This window comes from Cupressus sempervirens, chromosome 7, assembly GCF_028749045.1.
Source record: "Cupressus sempervirens isolate cs-2001-9-10 chromosome 7, ASM2874904v1, whole genome shotgun sequence".
NCBI classification, from domain to species: Eukaryota; Viridiplantae; Streptophyta; class Pinopsida; order Cupressales; family Cupressaceae; genus Cupressus; species Cupressus sempervirens.
In genome coordinates, this window is record NC_143124.1 from 621,611,449 (window position 1) to 621,629,835 (window position 18,387).

Consider the following 18,387-nt stretch of genomic DNA (forward strand, 5'->3'; position numbering starts at 1 on the left):
ATTGATAAGGTTGATCATAATAATATCAATGAATATTGTCAATGTTATTAAATTGGTTTGATTATGCCACAATCCGACACTAAGGGACTTGACAATGTCAAAGATCAAATGTTAAGAATGTCATATTTGGCCTAGTATTGAGGGACATGAAAGTACTAAGGTTAGATTTGATAGGTTTGATAAGATTTGATAGGTTTCCTAGGCACTGAGAGATGTAACAATGCCTAGGGCTTGATAGATGATGATTGATTCGAGATATTGGACACATTTATGGTTGATTTGGGATTTTTTGGAGTGATTTGGGATGATTTTGATGATGTTGATTTGGTTTTGGGTTGATCCAATGAGATTATGAAACGATATGCAATTAATGTGAAAGGGATAGAAATGATGAAGGACATTATCGAAATATGCTCGAATGATGATCAAGTTGGCCAAAAGATCAGAATTAGTGAAATGAGAAAATGAGATGAGTTAGTGTGAAAAAAGTAATTAAAATATAGACACAAACCATTTTGAGCATTTACATCTTTCCCCTTTTTGATACAATGTGATATAGAGAGTTGTGTCAAAGAACACTAATGAAAAAGCCATAAAAACATGCCCTAGTAGGGGTGGTATATAAGGGTGCCCCCTTAAGAAATTGATTAGGATAGGCCTATGATAGGTAAATTTTTTGACAATTAAGAGAATAATCCAACACAATTGATAGATCAAAATTAGAGCTCAAATGCAAAAGTTATGGGTGCACAGTGCAAAATAAGGGTCAATGGAGGCCCTAGGAGTAGTGTCACGGGTGCTCCCTCAATAAATTAAATGAAGAATGAAAATGATAGGTCAATTTTTTTACAACAAGGAGATGAATCCAACACAATTTATAGATCACAAATTAGAGCTCAAATGCAAAAGTTATGGGGTCCGAAGTGCAAAACAACGGTCAATTGGGGCCCTAGGAGCAGTTCTGGGCATCCAACTACCCAAAGTGCACCCAAAATGCAGCAAAGTGCATAGAGGGTGCACTTGGTCATGCCAATAGTGCTCTAAGATGACCAAGTGTGACTTGTGCACACTTGGGAAGCCCATCACTGCTTTGACAGTGTAGATTGCGCCTTAGAAGGCTCTAGGGGCCAAAATCTGTCTGACTTGACTCAGAATGGCTTAAAACTTTGTGTGCATGCCTAAAATGATAGAAAGAGGTCAAAACATGGGTAAAATCAACAAAAATGGTCAAACATGGTAAATTTAGGTTATATTTAGGACAACCTAGTAGAAAGCTATTAGGGAATGATGCAAAGGATTAGAAAGAGTGTAAATGAACTCAAAATGACCTGGAATTTGGTCTACATGCTCAAATCCCTAGAAGAGTTCAAAAAATAGGTCAAATTAGTTAAGAATGGTCAAATTTGGTAAAAAATAGGTCAAACCTAGGTCAAATCAAGGCCAGACTTGGTGGAAAGCCACAAAAGGTTGATAGATAGTGAATAATTATGTAGGAATGCAAGATGAAGATGATGTTGGTGCATCAGAGTACAAGACTATTGCGGTGGATGAAATGGACTTTAGAAATTAGAGGAGATGAGATGAGGACTAGTTAGAATGAGGTGATGAATTTTTCTTTCATAAAGTGCACTATATGTCTAAAGAGATTTATTTGATATGGTAGATGGAATGCAACACATCATGGCATAAAGGGTTGGAGCACAAATGCAAAGCTTTTTCATAAACAAGCATGATGTAGAAAAAACATGATCTTATCCTTCCTTAGGTATATACACATTCTCCAAACTCTCAAAGGTATATTTAACAGCCATAAAACAAAAGATGACCATGAACTATCCCAACCACTATCATAGATTAGTTTATATCATTGAGTGGCATAGGAACATGATCAAAGAAAAACAATAAAAAAATAAATCACTCACTAAACAATGTGAGCCAACAACTATTCTTGTCCATTATTGATTTCTTTTTAGTGTTTTAGGTTTATGTGCCAGACTTGTGATGTGATAGGTTTTGACTGTTGGTTTGGTTGATAATAACAAGTTGGATTGATTGTTAGTTCATATTGCTTAGATAGTGTAATTGTCATTCAAGTACAATGCTTTGAATTTCAATCCATGAAAGTGCGAGTGTTTAAGAAAAAGGGATGATTATCCAAAGTGACTATTTACAAAGTTTATTGTAAGTTTGTGGTGGGTTTTATTATTTTTAGGGTTTTTGAGGATATTTGATGTTTTTGTGTTACTCATTTCTTTAGGATATTTTATGATTTTTAGGATTTATTTTAGGACTTTTTATGATGTTTAGGGATTTTTTAAGGACATTATATGATTTGTATCAATTTGTTGAGGACATTTTATGATTTTTATGGATTTTTTTAGGACATGTTATGATTTTATGAGTTTGTTTAGGATATTTTATGATTTTTATGGATTTTTTCATGATGTTTTATGATTTTTAGTGATTTTTTCAAGACATTTTATGATGTTTATGGATTTATCCAGGTCATTTTATGTTTTTTATAGGTTTGTTTAGAATGTTTATGATTTTTATGGATTTGTTCAGGATATTTTATCATTTTTATGGATTTCCTAAGGACATTATATGATTTTTTTTGTTTCTTTTTTTAGGACATTATGTGATTTTTAGGATTTTTTAAGGATCGTAAAGGATTCACAAGTTTTAGCTCCAATCTGATATTCAATAATTCCAATGGATAAAATGTTCTTAGGGACATGTCCCTGGTTCAATTTCAAACTCACGCACTATGTAGGTGATATGCCTCCAGACAAGACACAAACTATGTACAAAGGCCAAAGATAGGGTATGTATAGACTGGTGATGCTTGGATAAGATGAAAATGGATATTAACTAGTTCATGGGCCATGATTGTTGGAAATAGAGATGGAGTAACTGAGAGGGGAGGGGTGAATCAATTACTATAAAAATAAATCCACAGATCCTTAGATGTCTTAAAATATAGCTGCTAACAATCTCACAAATAAATCTGAAACTTGATAGATGTTCTGATAACTTATTTAGCATTTAAAGTGATAACTGTAGACACCTAAAAACCTTTAGAAAATAAAGTATTTTTATTTTTTGAAAAAGTCCTGATGACATCATCATTTATTAATTAATTATTTATAAAATTAATTAATTAATTTTTATGCCATTAAATCCCTTTATCTTAATTAAAAATATTTAATTAAAGAATCCCTCCCAAAAATGTTTAAATCTTATTTAAACATTATTTTTTTATTTATTAATTATTTAATTAATAAATTGACCAAAAATCCTAAAATAAATAAAAAATTTATTTTTTCCCCAAAAGTTGGCCAATTTCCTTATGACCAATAACCTCTTCCAAAATCTTCTAATCCTTCTTTAATTTTGATTAAAGGCTAATCCCATCATTTCCTACCCCTAATCCCAACTCAAAATATTTAATTAAGGTTAAATATTAATCCTCATGTTTATTAAAAAAGTTTTAATAAATATCTCCTCAACCCAAACCCTTGAAATAAATAAAACTTTATTTATTTCCTAAAAATCTAATTTATCCTCATCCTAAGAAGTTCTAGACTCTTCTAGAAAGTCTTTATCCTCATCCTAGGAAATTCTAGACTATTCTAGAAAGTCTTTATCCTCATCCAAAGTCTACACTCTTCTAGAAGATGTCTTTAAACCTAATCCTAATCCCTTCCTAACCTTGTCACATTCCCTAAACATGGGTTAAGACTTACTAACCCAAGCCAAAGTTAACAAATATCTCCTCCTTCACCCACCCTCATTAAATGCCATCCACTTGCCTATCCCTAAGCTAATCCTAAACCATCCTAATCCATCCTCTAATCATTTGCACAAGCCTAAGCAAGCTTAAAACCTTCCTAATCAAGTCCAAGTCGAATTTGCTCTCATCACCCTCAAAATATCTCAACCATAAAACTTTATGAAGTCCACTAGGTCATAAATGACTCTTACAAGCCCTTTTATTGCTCTTACAAGTCATTATGAGGGTCTTTATGAAGATTTTATCCCTTGAGCCTCCTTTGTTGACTCATCCTTCCCCTTTTCTCCATCCTCTCACCATGTGACATGTGTCACTCCTTGATTGGTTGTAAGGAAGCACAATCCATGTGCTCTCCTCTCATGCAATCTAAGCCCTCCATGAGCTTTTTCCCATCCTTGCATCTTAGCCCTCAATCCCTCAAGCCTCTTGCCTATAAATTGGATCCTTCCCCTTTGCAAAATAACACAATCCATGAAGTAAAGTTATAATGCTATTTTGAGAGCCAAATCCATACTAAAGCCATCTATCCACACCAAAAATCCACAATCATCCATTGAAGCCTTTGGAAGCATATTGAGCATACATCCTATCCATTTAGATAAAGCTACTCAACAAGAGAGCTTCTTATTGAGAGAGTCCATTAATGGCTCATATTCTCAATTGAGAGCTCATCTTAGTCTATCTTGAAGTTTATGAATTTTGTTTAGTTTGTAGAAGCTTTATTTAAATTTGGTTTCTATTAGCATACTAACATTGCTCATATACATTTTGGCACGCCCGGTGGGACCCCGCATGGGTCATCTTCATTAGCTTTTTTAGTCAAGTTTTGTATGTCATTTGCTTATTTTGGCTAATTTTTCTTGTTTTTGTGATTGGTAGGATTGTATAAATTGGTTTTGTAGGTCCACATGAGCATGAAGAAGACAAAGGAACTCATAATCTATCTCATAGTGTTTGCAGATTTTTCAAGCTTATAGGTGGACAAAGAACTTGAAATTCTTCTTCTTCTTCTTGTCTATATTCTTCTTATTCCATCTACTACTTCTTCTTCTTCTTATGGGAGATCTTGGCCATTTTTTTTTAAGGAAGCAAAATCATACACACTTTTTTTTAGTGCTTAAAATGAACCCCCAAATCATACTTAAATCCATTGAAAAATTAAAAATTTGCAAAAAAGAAAAAATCTTTTAACAAGTGAAACTAAACCAATCTAATCATTTGCATCCTTGCAACATCAAGGTTTTAGATACATTCATGCAAAATTAGGAACACTTCATTTTTGGGAATTTAAAAAGAACTTCAAGTTTCCATTTCAAAAGGTTCAAAATCAACACTAAGTGCACACTAAAGTTCTTTTAAAAAATCTCATGAAAACTAAGAGTCCTAAATGGTTGCCAAAAATTGTCCTAAAAGCTTTGTTATTTGTTCCAAACAAATGTCTTATTGCAAAATCTTGAATGTTTCTTAGGATTTTCATGCATCAAAACAATCTAGGAATATCATTTTTGGGCTTAAAATATGCAAACTAGAACACAAAATATTGAATGAAAACCAAAGTCCAAAGAGTCATTTTCACTTTTGAGTCCAAAATTTTTTTGAATGATCTAAGGTTAAAACAAAGCACTTCAAAGTTCTTAAAACAACACACAAAATCTCAATCTTGAATGCTCAAAAGAAAACACTTGAATGTTTAACCACTTTTCTTTGAATGCATGTTGCTAAAATCACTCTCGAATGCCATGGATTAAAATCAAATTTTCCTTGAATGCATGGTTAAAACAAAAAATCCAATCTTGAATTCTAAGGATCAATTAACTATTGCAATATCAAACACTTCATTTGGAGCTTCTAAAAATTGAACAAAACAAATCTCTTTTCCACATGCAATCTAGGTAAAGTTTGATTTTTGGACATTTAAGAAACCTTGTTAAGTTAAAATACAAATTTGCAAAAATCAATTTGAGTAGTTCCTTGGACTCACCTCTTTTCTAATCACCCATCAAATATTAACCATTGGTTGCAATCTCAGCGCCATTTATGGGGATGGGTCTACTTGAAAAAGGTGTTAAATGTTCCACAATCTAACTCACTCACTTGGTCTTTGAATTTTTGCTTTAACTTTATCAAAATTCTTAAATGATCAAAAATCTAGATTAAATCGATCACACTTCAAGTTTGGGCACTAAAATGGAACAACAACTGACGTGGAGAGCCTCCAGGTGTGCGCTTGAAATCGAATCTCACACACTTTTGTTTTGGGCTTAAAACAAACTCACACTCAATCTTGAATGCCTTAAAGAAAATTAATCGATACTTGACGTGGAGGACCTCCGGGCGCGCGAGTTTTGCTTTTGTTGACCCTAACTCTTCTTATTGTTTGCATTCTTCGATCGATTTACTTTTGTTGGCGCTTCAAGTTGGAATAAACATTGTATCTTAAACATGAGTGCTTGCAAAGTCTAGATCAGAAAACTTAAGCATCAGTTGGTAAAAGAACAAGCGTGTTTTTTAGCCCAAGGTCATCCAAGTCTTCTCTCCCCTTGTCGTCTTTCGAGGCCATCTTGGGTGCATAAGATTAGGATCCAAAACCTTGTTTCTTTTTAGGAGGCCTGCTTGGGGATTTCATCACCCCTTGGATGACCTCAACTCCAGCGTTCTGGCAGAGTATAAGAATCGGAAGGTGAGTCGAAAGACACCTCTCTTGGGATCAAGATTTTGTCACTCGGGCTAAGCCTCAAGGAAATTTATACCCTTGAGAAGTGAAAGAGGAGAAGTGGGTTACCGCTCCTCTCGGCTGTGTGACATCTTTTTGGTCTCATCTACGGATTTGGGCCTCACGTACCTTGGGTATATCGAGGACTCCTTAGCTAAACCAACTGTCAGCCTTGTAGAAAACCATCTAGGATGTTAATGTGTTTGAGGTGACTGATCAAAACATTTGTAGAACATACACACTCCTTGGCACAAGTATCACTTTCTGAGAATCAAAAACTTCTATCTGGTTGTTTCTATCTATTGCTTGATCTTTTATTTGTTGAATGAATGTTTGCCAAACTTGGTCAATCCTAGCTTAGGACATACTTAGCGTAGTCACTGCCTATTCCAGAAGTTGAACGAGTTGAAGCAAAATAACCAAGATCTCTCAAAGCCAAGCAGATTTAGAAATTGATGTCAGAGCAACCCAAATCCAAACAGAAGTTCCACAAAGTTAAACTCAAACCATCTATAGCATACCAAGAACTTTTAGCCAAGAGAAAAGAAATAACACCAAGCCCACGAATTGCCAAACTCCACAAAGTAGAGGACAAAGCTACCGACGAAGCACTTCAAGAGGCCTGGTTAGAGCGCACCATCAAATTTAGCCAACATCCAAGAGTTAATCCTGCTTATGCCTTACCAACTAGGCATGATTTCTATGATTAGACACCCTTGTTTCTCCACATATTCTTGGATAAGCTTCACTTTAGAGTCATTTTTGTAGAAAAGCCAGCCATCTTAGGTTATCCCCTTAAGCATTATTAGCTCATCCATCTCATTTAGAATCAAATCATCTAGCCAGCAATCAAAACCTCACATCCAAGCCTTAAAAATTGTTGTCACTTTTGCCAAAAGTTTGCCACTCCTAAAATCTTCCAAATCCATCAATCTCACCAAGGTTATCCCTTTGATAGAGCTTTGTCTAGGGTGATCCAGCTTTGTCACTTGTTATCCCTCATCACCTTGAGCTAAAGGTTGGGATCCACAAGTGGTCAATCTTGTGTTCTTCCTAAAGGATCATCAGTCTATCCTTAAGTTGACACAATCACCACCAAGCTTACACATAGGAAAGTAGACCTTTTGTGCTTTGGCAACATATATTTGAAGTTAGAATCTCCAACCCAATCCTCCTTAGGTTTTGTCGTATAGCTTTGCCTTAACCTAGGAAATAATTTGCATAGAGAAGCCTTCCCCCTTTTGCATCCATCAGCATTATTGCATCTCATCCCTAGGAGCATTTTTCATGCCACCCGTCACTCGCTTAGCCAAGAAGAAAGAAACAATGGAGCCCTATCATTTGGATCGAACAACCTCACCCCCCTTGAGCACTCAGCCATCCTTCAGCCCAGAGAAAGCTATGCCATCATGTACTGACATTGAAGCTTTCATGAACCAACCAGGAAATGCAGTATTGGTAAATACCATTATAGACAAGAACAAAGAGACAATCATGGCTAATTTTTGAAGGGAAAATGTAGGAACCTTTGACGTTGGAAGACCCCCTCCATTATCAGATCCATATCACCCATTGTTTGGGAAGCTACCACCACCCATAGGCTCTTATGATCCAAATTATCCTCAATATATGCCAAAAGAAGAGCCTCCAGCCAATCCATATGATCCAACAGACCCAAACATACCATCATCCACCCAAGTTGAAATCTCCATGCCGCAAGCCAACCCAGCCACCACCACTCCATCCTTGGTTCATACCTCTCCGCTCCAAACCCCCTTTACCCAAAACAGCTCACCGTTCACCCCCTTCACTATTGCTGCTGCTGCTCCCCAACCCAGCCTTCCAAATCCACCCATCTCCCAAATCAGTGCTAGCATCTTTGGCCAACCTCAGCAATATACAATAGGGATGCCACCCATGGGGCCAAGTAATCAACCTTTCATCACCCCCAGCTTGTTCACTACAGCCCAACACACAATCCCATCATTTCCATTAGGTCTTGGGAGCTCAATACCATTAGCCACAAATCTACAAGCTACTACCCTCACTCCACAAAGCTATCAAATCCCACAAGCTACTACCAATTTTCTACCAAGCTCCCAAGTGACCCCAGCCCCTGCCACCACTCTACCAAGCTTCCAAATCCAACCACAAAGCTATCAAACCCCATTAGTTCCATTCCCAAGCTTTCAATTCCCACCACCTCCACCACCAACTAATCCATTACCTCCAATTACCAACTACTTTTCAATGCCACTTCTAGGAGGTAATCCACCACCCCAGCCAACCACCAATTATTTGCAGATACCATCCCAAATGGGGGCACAACCCACATATATTGGTCAAACCCCACAAGCCCCCCGATCCTTTCCCCAAGCCTCTCAACCATCTTATACCTTACCTCCACAAAGCAATCCATTTATCCCACAACTAGCTTATGTTCCTCAATCCCAACCTCAAATCCCATATCAACAGCAAGCCTCGCAACACATGCAACAATATGCGCCACCTCCCCCTTAGCAACCTGTCATCCACCATGCAGTTGCCCAAACAATGTACAATCCCTATCAGAAAATCCCTCATAGCCATCCATATTCAGTGGCCCCATCCAACACATACCTACCTCAAGGCACTCCTACATTGGGGGCACCCCAGCCATCACCTATCAATTCAGAATGGGAGCAAATGAAGATAGCTCTGAAAGCTATTCAAGAAGGGAATGATCCGAAGACATTCAAGTTTGAGAATGTGTGTCCTTACCCATTTGACAGAGCCATTACCATGACACCATTTCCCAAACACTTTGAGGTACCCAAATTTGACAAATTTAGAGGAAAAGGAGACCCTGTCACACATATCAAAGAATTTTACATGCACTGCCACGACGTAGCATACAATGATGTCTTCCTCTTGCGCCTTTTTCCCAAAAGCTTAGCTGGACCAGCTCTTGAATGGTTTTATAGAATCCCCTATGGTACAATTAAAAACTTTGCTGAATTATCAGAGGCATTTGTAGCCCAATATGCCCATCTTGTTGAAACAGAGCTATCAATAGTTGATCTTGTCCACACCAAGCAAAAAGGTGGAGAAAGCCTTGCCGAATACCTGCAAAGATGGCAAACCCTTACCACCCGCATATCCTGCACCTTGCCAGAACGCCATGTTGTGAAAATGTTTATTGATAATGCCCATCCTAGCTTGGCTCACCACATGACCATGAACTGTTTGCAAACCTACAAAGATATCAAAGAGAAAGGAATGATCCTTGAGCAAGGACTCATTAAAGATGGTGTGGTCAAGCTTTACAAGGAAGCCAACCAAAATCAATCACATTCCAATGACAAGTCTAGGTATTGGAACAAAAACAAGCACGTTGCAATAGATGGCGTCACTGACACCAGACATGTGAATATTGTTGGTCCTTCTCACAACCAGTCCAACCCACCATATCAACTAAAAAATCAACAAGCTATCAACTACCAACAACAGAATAACCAAAGCTATCAAAACCACACTCCAAGACCCAACTTTCAAGGGTCTAGCAATCAAGCTAATGCCATCAATGTAGCTGCAAGACAAAAGCCTAGATTCCAACCTACACCTAGAAACTATACACCCCTTGGTGAGCCATTGGATGTCATTTTTGATAAATTAGTCAAAGAAAAGCTCATCAAATTTCCTCCTACCCAGAAAATTGACCCAAGCCAATCCAAAGCTGCATGGTACAAAGATAATGAGTACTGCAAATTTCATAGGGTAAAAGGTCACACTACCCTCAGATGCATGAAACTGAAAGACTATGTGCAGGACCTCATTGATCGGAAGGAAATCACTGTTGGTGCCCAAACCTCTCCTAATGCAGGCTTACAGATCTATCAAAATGCTTTTCCTCCACACCACAACCAAAATTCTGGAAAAGCACCTATCCAAACCAACAACAATAACACCAACAACCGTCAGCCAAACCAATAGCATGGGAAGAACAATGACCACACTTCATCCTATATAGACTATGGTAGCCTTATAGGTTGTATATCCGAGAAAGAGCCTTCTGTCAATGTTATCAATATCCAAGGACCAAACAATGAGTGTGCAGTCACCACTCGAAGAGCGCGATTTAACATTGCAGGCCCACCTATTACACCAACACCATCAGCTCCATCAAAAAGCCAATACAATATCTTGGAACACCTTGGGAACATGCAAGCCCAAATCTCCATTTTAGACCTTCTTCGTACTAGTCCTGTGTACAAAAACATCCTTGACAGTGCTCTCATAGAATCTCGTGTCCCTTCTGATTCAATGCTACTGATTTTCGTAATCTTGTTGGACACCTCTCATCCTCATGTGCCCTATCGTTCAAATCCACCGACATACCTGTGGTCGACCCAGATCACACCCTTTCGCTTCGCATAGCCATCATGGTATCCAACTTTGTTGTAAAAAGAGTAATGATAGATAATGGATCAGCCTTGAATATTTGCACCCTAAAATTCATAAAACAAGCTGGGTATACTGAGGCAGATATCATCAGTGAGGTTATCACCATCAGAGCTTATGACAACTTGGAAAGAACCACAGAAGGAACTATTTTGCTGCCAATCAAGGTTGGGCCAGTCATCCAAGAGACACTTTGCCATGTTATTGATCTAAACCTACCATTTAACATCCTCCTCGGTCGCCCATGGATTCATACCATGAAAGCCGTTCCATCCACTTACCATCAGTGCATCAAATTTCTGCATCAAGGCACTGAGGTAACCATCCATGCCGATTCAGAACCCTTTGCTTACTGCAATGCGGTTGAAGCTTCATATACAAACCATTGCCCTAGAATTGATATCGGCACATCCATCGCCAGCTCATCCCACACTTATAATGACCCAGAAACCATCCTTGCCTCTACCCTGTCTACCATGAAGATCAATAACAAAGGTTGTGGAGAGTATAGTTTGTCAGATGCATTTGCTGTCGGGGCACTCCCACTTGATCCACATGCCCATGGATGACCGACATATCACAAAGCTAAGGAAATTCCACCTCCTCGATACAAACAGTTTGGCCCAACAACCTTTGTATCCTCGAAAATCCCTCTTCATGAGGAGCTCACTCCAGATATCAACAAATGGTTACATAAGGATGCACCTCAAAGAAATCAAGCACGCCTTGATCACTTCAGCCAAAAGTATCCCCAAGAACATAAGCTCATCACTGACAAATGGAACTATCAAGGTGGTGGTCTAGGACTAGAAGAAAGAGGCATGCAGTGCCCCATCGATGCACACAAGTGGGAATCGAAGTCAGGTCTTGGCTTTGGCATACCCACAACTGGGGGCACCAATGAGAACAGTCACGCTTTTTCGAACATTCACCGCAACCTTGTCAAAATTGAAGACATTCCTAAGGAAGTTGAAAAGAGAGCCTACGATGATATCCTAGACCAAATCTCCCTCAGAGACTCTGTTCTCCAAGAACTATCCATCCACCTCATTGACCTACCACTCGCCCATCCACAACTCATAGATTGGGACCAACCAAGTGTCATACACATCGATGAGTTCACATCAGAGGAGGCACTTCTAAGATTCATGGGAGCTGAAACTACTCACAAGAAAACAAAGCCAGATTCTGCCTATATCTACAAGCTAGATCCCAAGGGGTATTTTGGAGAAAATCCCCAACCTAGTTTCGATACACCCAAAACTGGAACTAAGGTGAATCTGAGACTAGCTAAGGCAACGAAGAGAACCCCTCAGCAAGAAAATCTAGAGCCACAAGAAGAACATGAGGATTTAGCATTGCCTCCTCAAGATAATCGATCAGAGGTGTCTTCTATTCTAATTGAGGATACTCGAGAAGTCAACATTGGTTCTTCAGAGATCCCCAGACTTGTTCACATTGCTGCATCCCTATCACAAGACCAAGCTGACCTCCTCTTTGAGGTCTTAAGAGAGAATATTGGCTGATTTGCATGGTCATATCAGGACATGCCAGGACTTGATCCAAAGCTTTTAGTTCATCATCTTGCAGTTGATCCAAAGATCAAGCCCGTCAGACAAAAGCTTAGAAAAATGCACCCCAAGGTGGCATTATTGGTCAAAGCTGAATTAGAAAGATGTTAGCTGCTAAGGTTATCTGACCTATCGACTACTTAGAGTGGATCTCCAACATGGTCCCTATTACTAAACCTTTCGGTGACATCAGAATCTGCACTGATTTTAGAGATCTTAACAAAGCTTGTCCAAAAAATGATTTTCCCTTGCCCAACATAGATATGATTGTAGATCTTACAGCTGGACATGAAATTTTGTCCCTCATGGATGGATTTTTTGGGTATAATCAAATCAAGATTGCAGAAGAGGATCAGCATAAGACAACATTCACTACCCCTTGGGGAACCTTTTGCTACAACATGATGCCTTTTGGCCTAAAGAATGCTGGGGCTACCTATCAAAGAGCTATGACAGCCATTTTTCATGATCTCATCCATAGCATTTTGGAGGATTATGTGGATGATATCTTGGTCAAGTCTCATACCTTCACGGATCATCTTGCTGACTTGGAGAAAGTCTTTGATAGGTTAGCCAAATATCATCTCATGCTAAATCCCAAGAAATGTGTCTTTGGGGTCACATCTGGCAAGCTTCTAAGCTTCATAGTTTCTAAACGAGGTATAGAGATTGACCCCAAGAAGGTCAAGGCTATCTTAGACATGCCTCCTCCCCAGACACTATGACAACTTCGCTCTCTTCAAGGAAAGCTCCAATCTGTTCGGCGCTTCATCTCCCAGCTTGCAGATAAGTGTACACCATTTTCACATTTACTAAAGAAGGATGAGAACTTCAAGTGGGATCCTTTATGTCAGCGCAGCTTCGAACATCTCAAGCAGTATCTCATCAATCCCCCTATCTTGGTTCCACCAATTCCTGGTCGTCCCCTAATTTTGTACATATCAGCAACACCTACTGCTCTAGGGGCACTTCTAGCACAGCTTGATGACTACAAAAGAGAAAGAGCCATCTACTACATCAGTAGAACCCTAGTTGGTTATGAACTCAATTACACTCCTATGGAAAAAGCTTGTTTGGTAGTTGTCTTCTCAACTCAAAAGCTTCGCCATTACATGCTAAGTCATACCATCCAACTAGTCTCCAAGATTGACCCTCTCAAGTATATGCTCTCTAGAACAGCACTTACAGGCCGTTTGGCCAAATGGGTTATGTTCCTTAGTGAATTTGACATCCAGTATGTGGATAGAAAGGCAATCAAAGGGCAAGCTATAGCAGATCACCTAGCTGATGCACCTCTAATAGATGCTTATCCGTTGATCACAGAATTTCCAGATGAGCATATCTGTCTAATTGAAGAACAACCCCCATGGAAACTTTATTTTGATGTCTCATACACATCTCATGGATCAGGGGCAGGAATATTGTTGGTCACACCTCAAGGAGATTACATTCCAAAAGCCTTCAAGCTACAATTCCCTAGCACCAACAATATAGCTGAATATGAGGCCCTCATAGCAGGATTAAAGATAGTTGTAGAATGGAACATTGTTGAGCTACAAATCTTTGGCGATTCTCAGCTCATCATCAAGCAAGCCCTAAATGAATATCAAACCAAAGATGAAAAGCTATTACCCTACAAAGAGCTAGTTGATCAGCTAACCCAACATTTTACAAAGCTTCAGTTTACACAAGTGCCTCGAATACAGAACAAAGCAGCAGATGCTATGGCTACTATAGGCTCGCTCTTGGAAATTCCCCAAGCAGCTACACAGTATGAGTTTTTAGTGGAGCAGCTCCTCACACCCGCCTATGCGAATGAGGATTCAAACCGTGTTTGTATCTTGGTTGGTCCCCAATCCCCTTGGTACCATGAGATTCACGCTTACCTTAACGATGGTATCATATCCCCTCACCTCACATGTACCCAATGCCAGAACCTCATCCAAAAATCATCCCGCTATGTTATCATAGCCAATACCCTATATCGTCAGGGTTATCACGATACTCTCTCTCAATGTTTAGACCAAAATGAGGCCGCGATGGTGTTAAAGGAAGTACACTCTGGACTTTGCGGTGCCCACACGAGTGGTATTGTACTAGCGCAAAAAATCCTTAGAGTAGGCTGCTATTGGCCTACCATTGAAGAAGGCTCTTGTGACTTTGTCAGAAAGTGTCTCCCATGTCAGCAGCATGCAAATCTTGTGCACGCTCCAGCACAGGATCTACAGCCTATTGCACCACCTTGGCCTTTCGCTTGTTGGGGCCTTGATCTAGTTGGAACTATCACACCCCTCTCATCTGATGGACATAAATGGATAATAACAGCTACAAACTATTTCACTAAATGGGTGGAAGCAGTCCCCCTAGTCTCAGCTACAGGAGTTCAGGTCTCCAAGTTCATCTTGTACCACATTGTTTGCCGCTTCGGCATCCCATCCACCATCTTCACTGACCATGGAGGTAACTTTGAAAATCTCAACATGGAAGAATTATGCACTTCCCTCTGCATCCATCACCACTTTTCTAGCCCATATTTCCCACAAGGTAACGGCCAGACAGAGGCAACTAACAAAACCCTCCTCAAAATTCTAAAGAAAGTTGTCAATGATTCCGGCCGTGATTGGCACCTACAAATAAATCCAGCCCTATGGGCCTATCGAACTTCCTTCCGTACATCCACAGGCACAACTCTATACTCCCTAGTCTATGGTGCTGAAGCAGTACTACCTATAGAGGTTGAACTTCCCTCCTTGCGCATATCTTTGCAAGGGCAAATATCAGATGAAGAATATAGAGTAGCTCGGCTCACCCAGCTAGATCTCTTAGACGAGAAGCGACAACAAGCCTATGATCATCTCACAGTCTATCAAACTCATCTCAAAAGGAATTTCAACAAGAAGGTGCTTCCATGACACTTTCAGCCAGGTGACATGGTCCTTAAAGAAAACATGAAAGTCCAAGCAGATCGAGAAAAGAAAGGCAAGTTTGAACCTACATGGCTTGGTCCTTATGTTGTCACTGCTTCCTTTGGCTCCGGAGCTTATCAGCTATCTACACCAGAAGGAGAACTCTTGAATGATCCTACTAACATCATTAATCTCAAGAAGTTCTATGCTTGAAGATCCTTGGTATACCCAGCTTTTGAAAAATACAAAAAAAAAAAAAATAGTAAAGAGAAATAAGCGTCCAATGGTGAAAACTTGGCAATTCAAGCACCTTGGATAGGTACCTTGATGAAAACCTAGTAATTCAGGCACCTTGTGTACTAAAGACTAATCCATTATCTATCACTATCCTATCCCTCATCCATTCACCCACCATCCCATTAGACACACTTTCTTGTTCCCTTGATGTTCCAACCAAATATCCAAAATCTGATGAGGCTTGTAAATACCTCCTGTACAGCTTGTAAAATCTTGTACGAAAGCTTGTATTATACCTTGTAAATCTCATACCATACCTTGTATATCCAAATCTTGTCCAAAGCTTGTACCATACTCCAAATTGTAGATAATCTTGTATCCTAGCTTGTATCCTATCACATGCACCCAAAGAATTCCATTTTCCTTAAGCTTTTCGCAAACCATCTACCTATCCACCTATCAACAATTATAGACATCCCATCCTTCACAAACATTTCCATCTCACAAAAAACCAAAAGATGAACAAACTTGTACATTTGTAACATATCTTGGTCGGTCAACCTGTACATCCTCTTTAACTTAGTACCATTGTATCTATCCAGCTTTCATGTCATTTCATCCTTGATCAGCATCTTGTACACACCACACAACTTGTTTAGCTATTTCAATGCATCCTTTAGCTAGATCTCCTGTCACCAAAGTGTTATCCTTCTTAGTTCAGCTTGCCAGATGCACCACTCATCCCGATCCACCAACTTAGGTGCTCTCTGATAGGTCCTTGTAGGATATAGCTTTCCTCAAGTCTAATCTTGGTCCGTTAGTACCTCGTCCTACCCATCTCATTGGCAAACGGCTCTCTTTTGGATTTTCACTTTCTTTTGATTTGGAATCTCCCCTTTTGGGTCTTGAAGTATCTTTTCCAAGCAATCTCCTTGTTCCCTCCTCAAGGTTGCCACGATCTTCCATATCATGGTATGTTGCGAATGGGGCAATTAGAGTGTAAGGTCTTGATCAAGTCTTTCTTTTGTTTTTCTTTTCTGCTTGTGGGTTACCTAGTGTCGGTTCCGCACTGCTTCCTCTGGGATTCATGTGTGATGCTCAGGCAACCCTTGCGTGTTTGTTTTGAGTTAGTTTGTCAGTCCTTTGGATGGTTGGTGAAAAGGCCTTGATGTTCTTGGTAACCTTGGCAATTAACCAATAGTCCTATAGCAAATCTAGTGCTCAACTACATGGTGGTACTTCTCTTTGAAGTATCGCCCCACTCAAAAAGCTTCAATGGTTTTCCTTCATCTCCGTTATCCCCCATCCATATCCAGCATCCGTCTCTCCTACCCCAGCTTATGCATCAGTATCTCTTTGAATCAATCATCACTCTTAGCTTTAGGGATCCACAATCCTAGTCTTAGGGATCCACCAATCCAAATCAATCCACCAAGCCTCATCTTTCGAGATCCACAATCCTAGTCCTAGGGATCTCCGAAACCCATCTTCCACCAATCTGACTCTTTGAAATCCTATTGCATCAGCTTTATAATCCCCTCATCCATCTCCTTATCCTGGATTCCTTTTTATAGTGCTCTGCTCCTTCATCCTCCACCTTCCCAAAAGTCTTAAGCTTGTTTCCTCTTGTGCCCCTGATTTCCCTTTATCATCCTCTCGTAGTGAGAGTTTGAGCTAATTCAGCCCCTTCTCTTTGCCAAACCTGTGTCTTGGCTCATCTCAATTTCTTGTACTTTTCAAGAAGTCGTCGAGCCTCGCTTTCTCTCCCCGCTGCCTTCTTAAGGGGGCATCTCACAGTCCATTCTCTCCTCTTCTGCTCTAGCCTTGGGCATCTTATTTTCTTATCTTTGATGCCATGCCACTTGCGGCATCACATCAAAGAGGGGCAAAATGTAGACACCTAAAAACCTTTAGAAAATAAAGTATTTTTATTTTCTGAAAAAGTTCTGATGACATCATCATTTATTAATTAATTATTTATAAAATTAATTAATTAATTTTTATGCCATTAAATCCCTTTATCTTAATTAAAAATATTTAATTAAGGAATCCCTCCCAAAAATGTTTAAATCTTATTTAAACATTATTTCCTTATTTATTAATTATTTAATTAATAAATTGGCCAAAAATCCTAAAATAAATAAAAAATTTATTTTTTTCCCAAAAGTTGGCCAATTTATTTATGACCAATAACCTCTTCCAAAGTCTTCTAATCCTTCTTTAATTTTGATTAAAGGCTAATCCCATCATTTCCTACCCCTAATCCCAACTCAAAATATTTAATTAAGGTTAAATATTAATCCTCATGTTTATTAAAAAAGTTTTAATAAATATCTCCTCAACCCAAACCCTTGAAATAAATAAAACTTTATTTATTTCCTAAAAATCTAATTTATCCTCATCCTAAGAAGTTCTAGACTCTTCTAGAAAGTCTTTATCCTCATCCTAGGAAATTCTAGACTATTCTAGAAAGTCTTTATCCTCATCCAAAGTCTACACTCTTCTAGAAGATGTCTTTAAACCTAATCCTAATCCCTTCCTAACCTTGTCACATTCCCTAAACATGGGTTAAGACTTACTAACCCAAGCCAAAGTTAACAAATATCTCCTCCTTCACCCACCCTCATTAAATGCCATCCACTTGCCTATCCCTAAGCTAATCCTAAACCATCCTAATCCATCCTCTAATCATTTTCACAAGCCTAAGAAAGCTTAAAACCTTCCTAA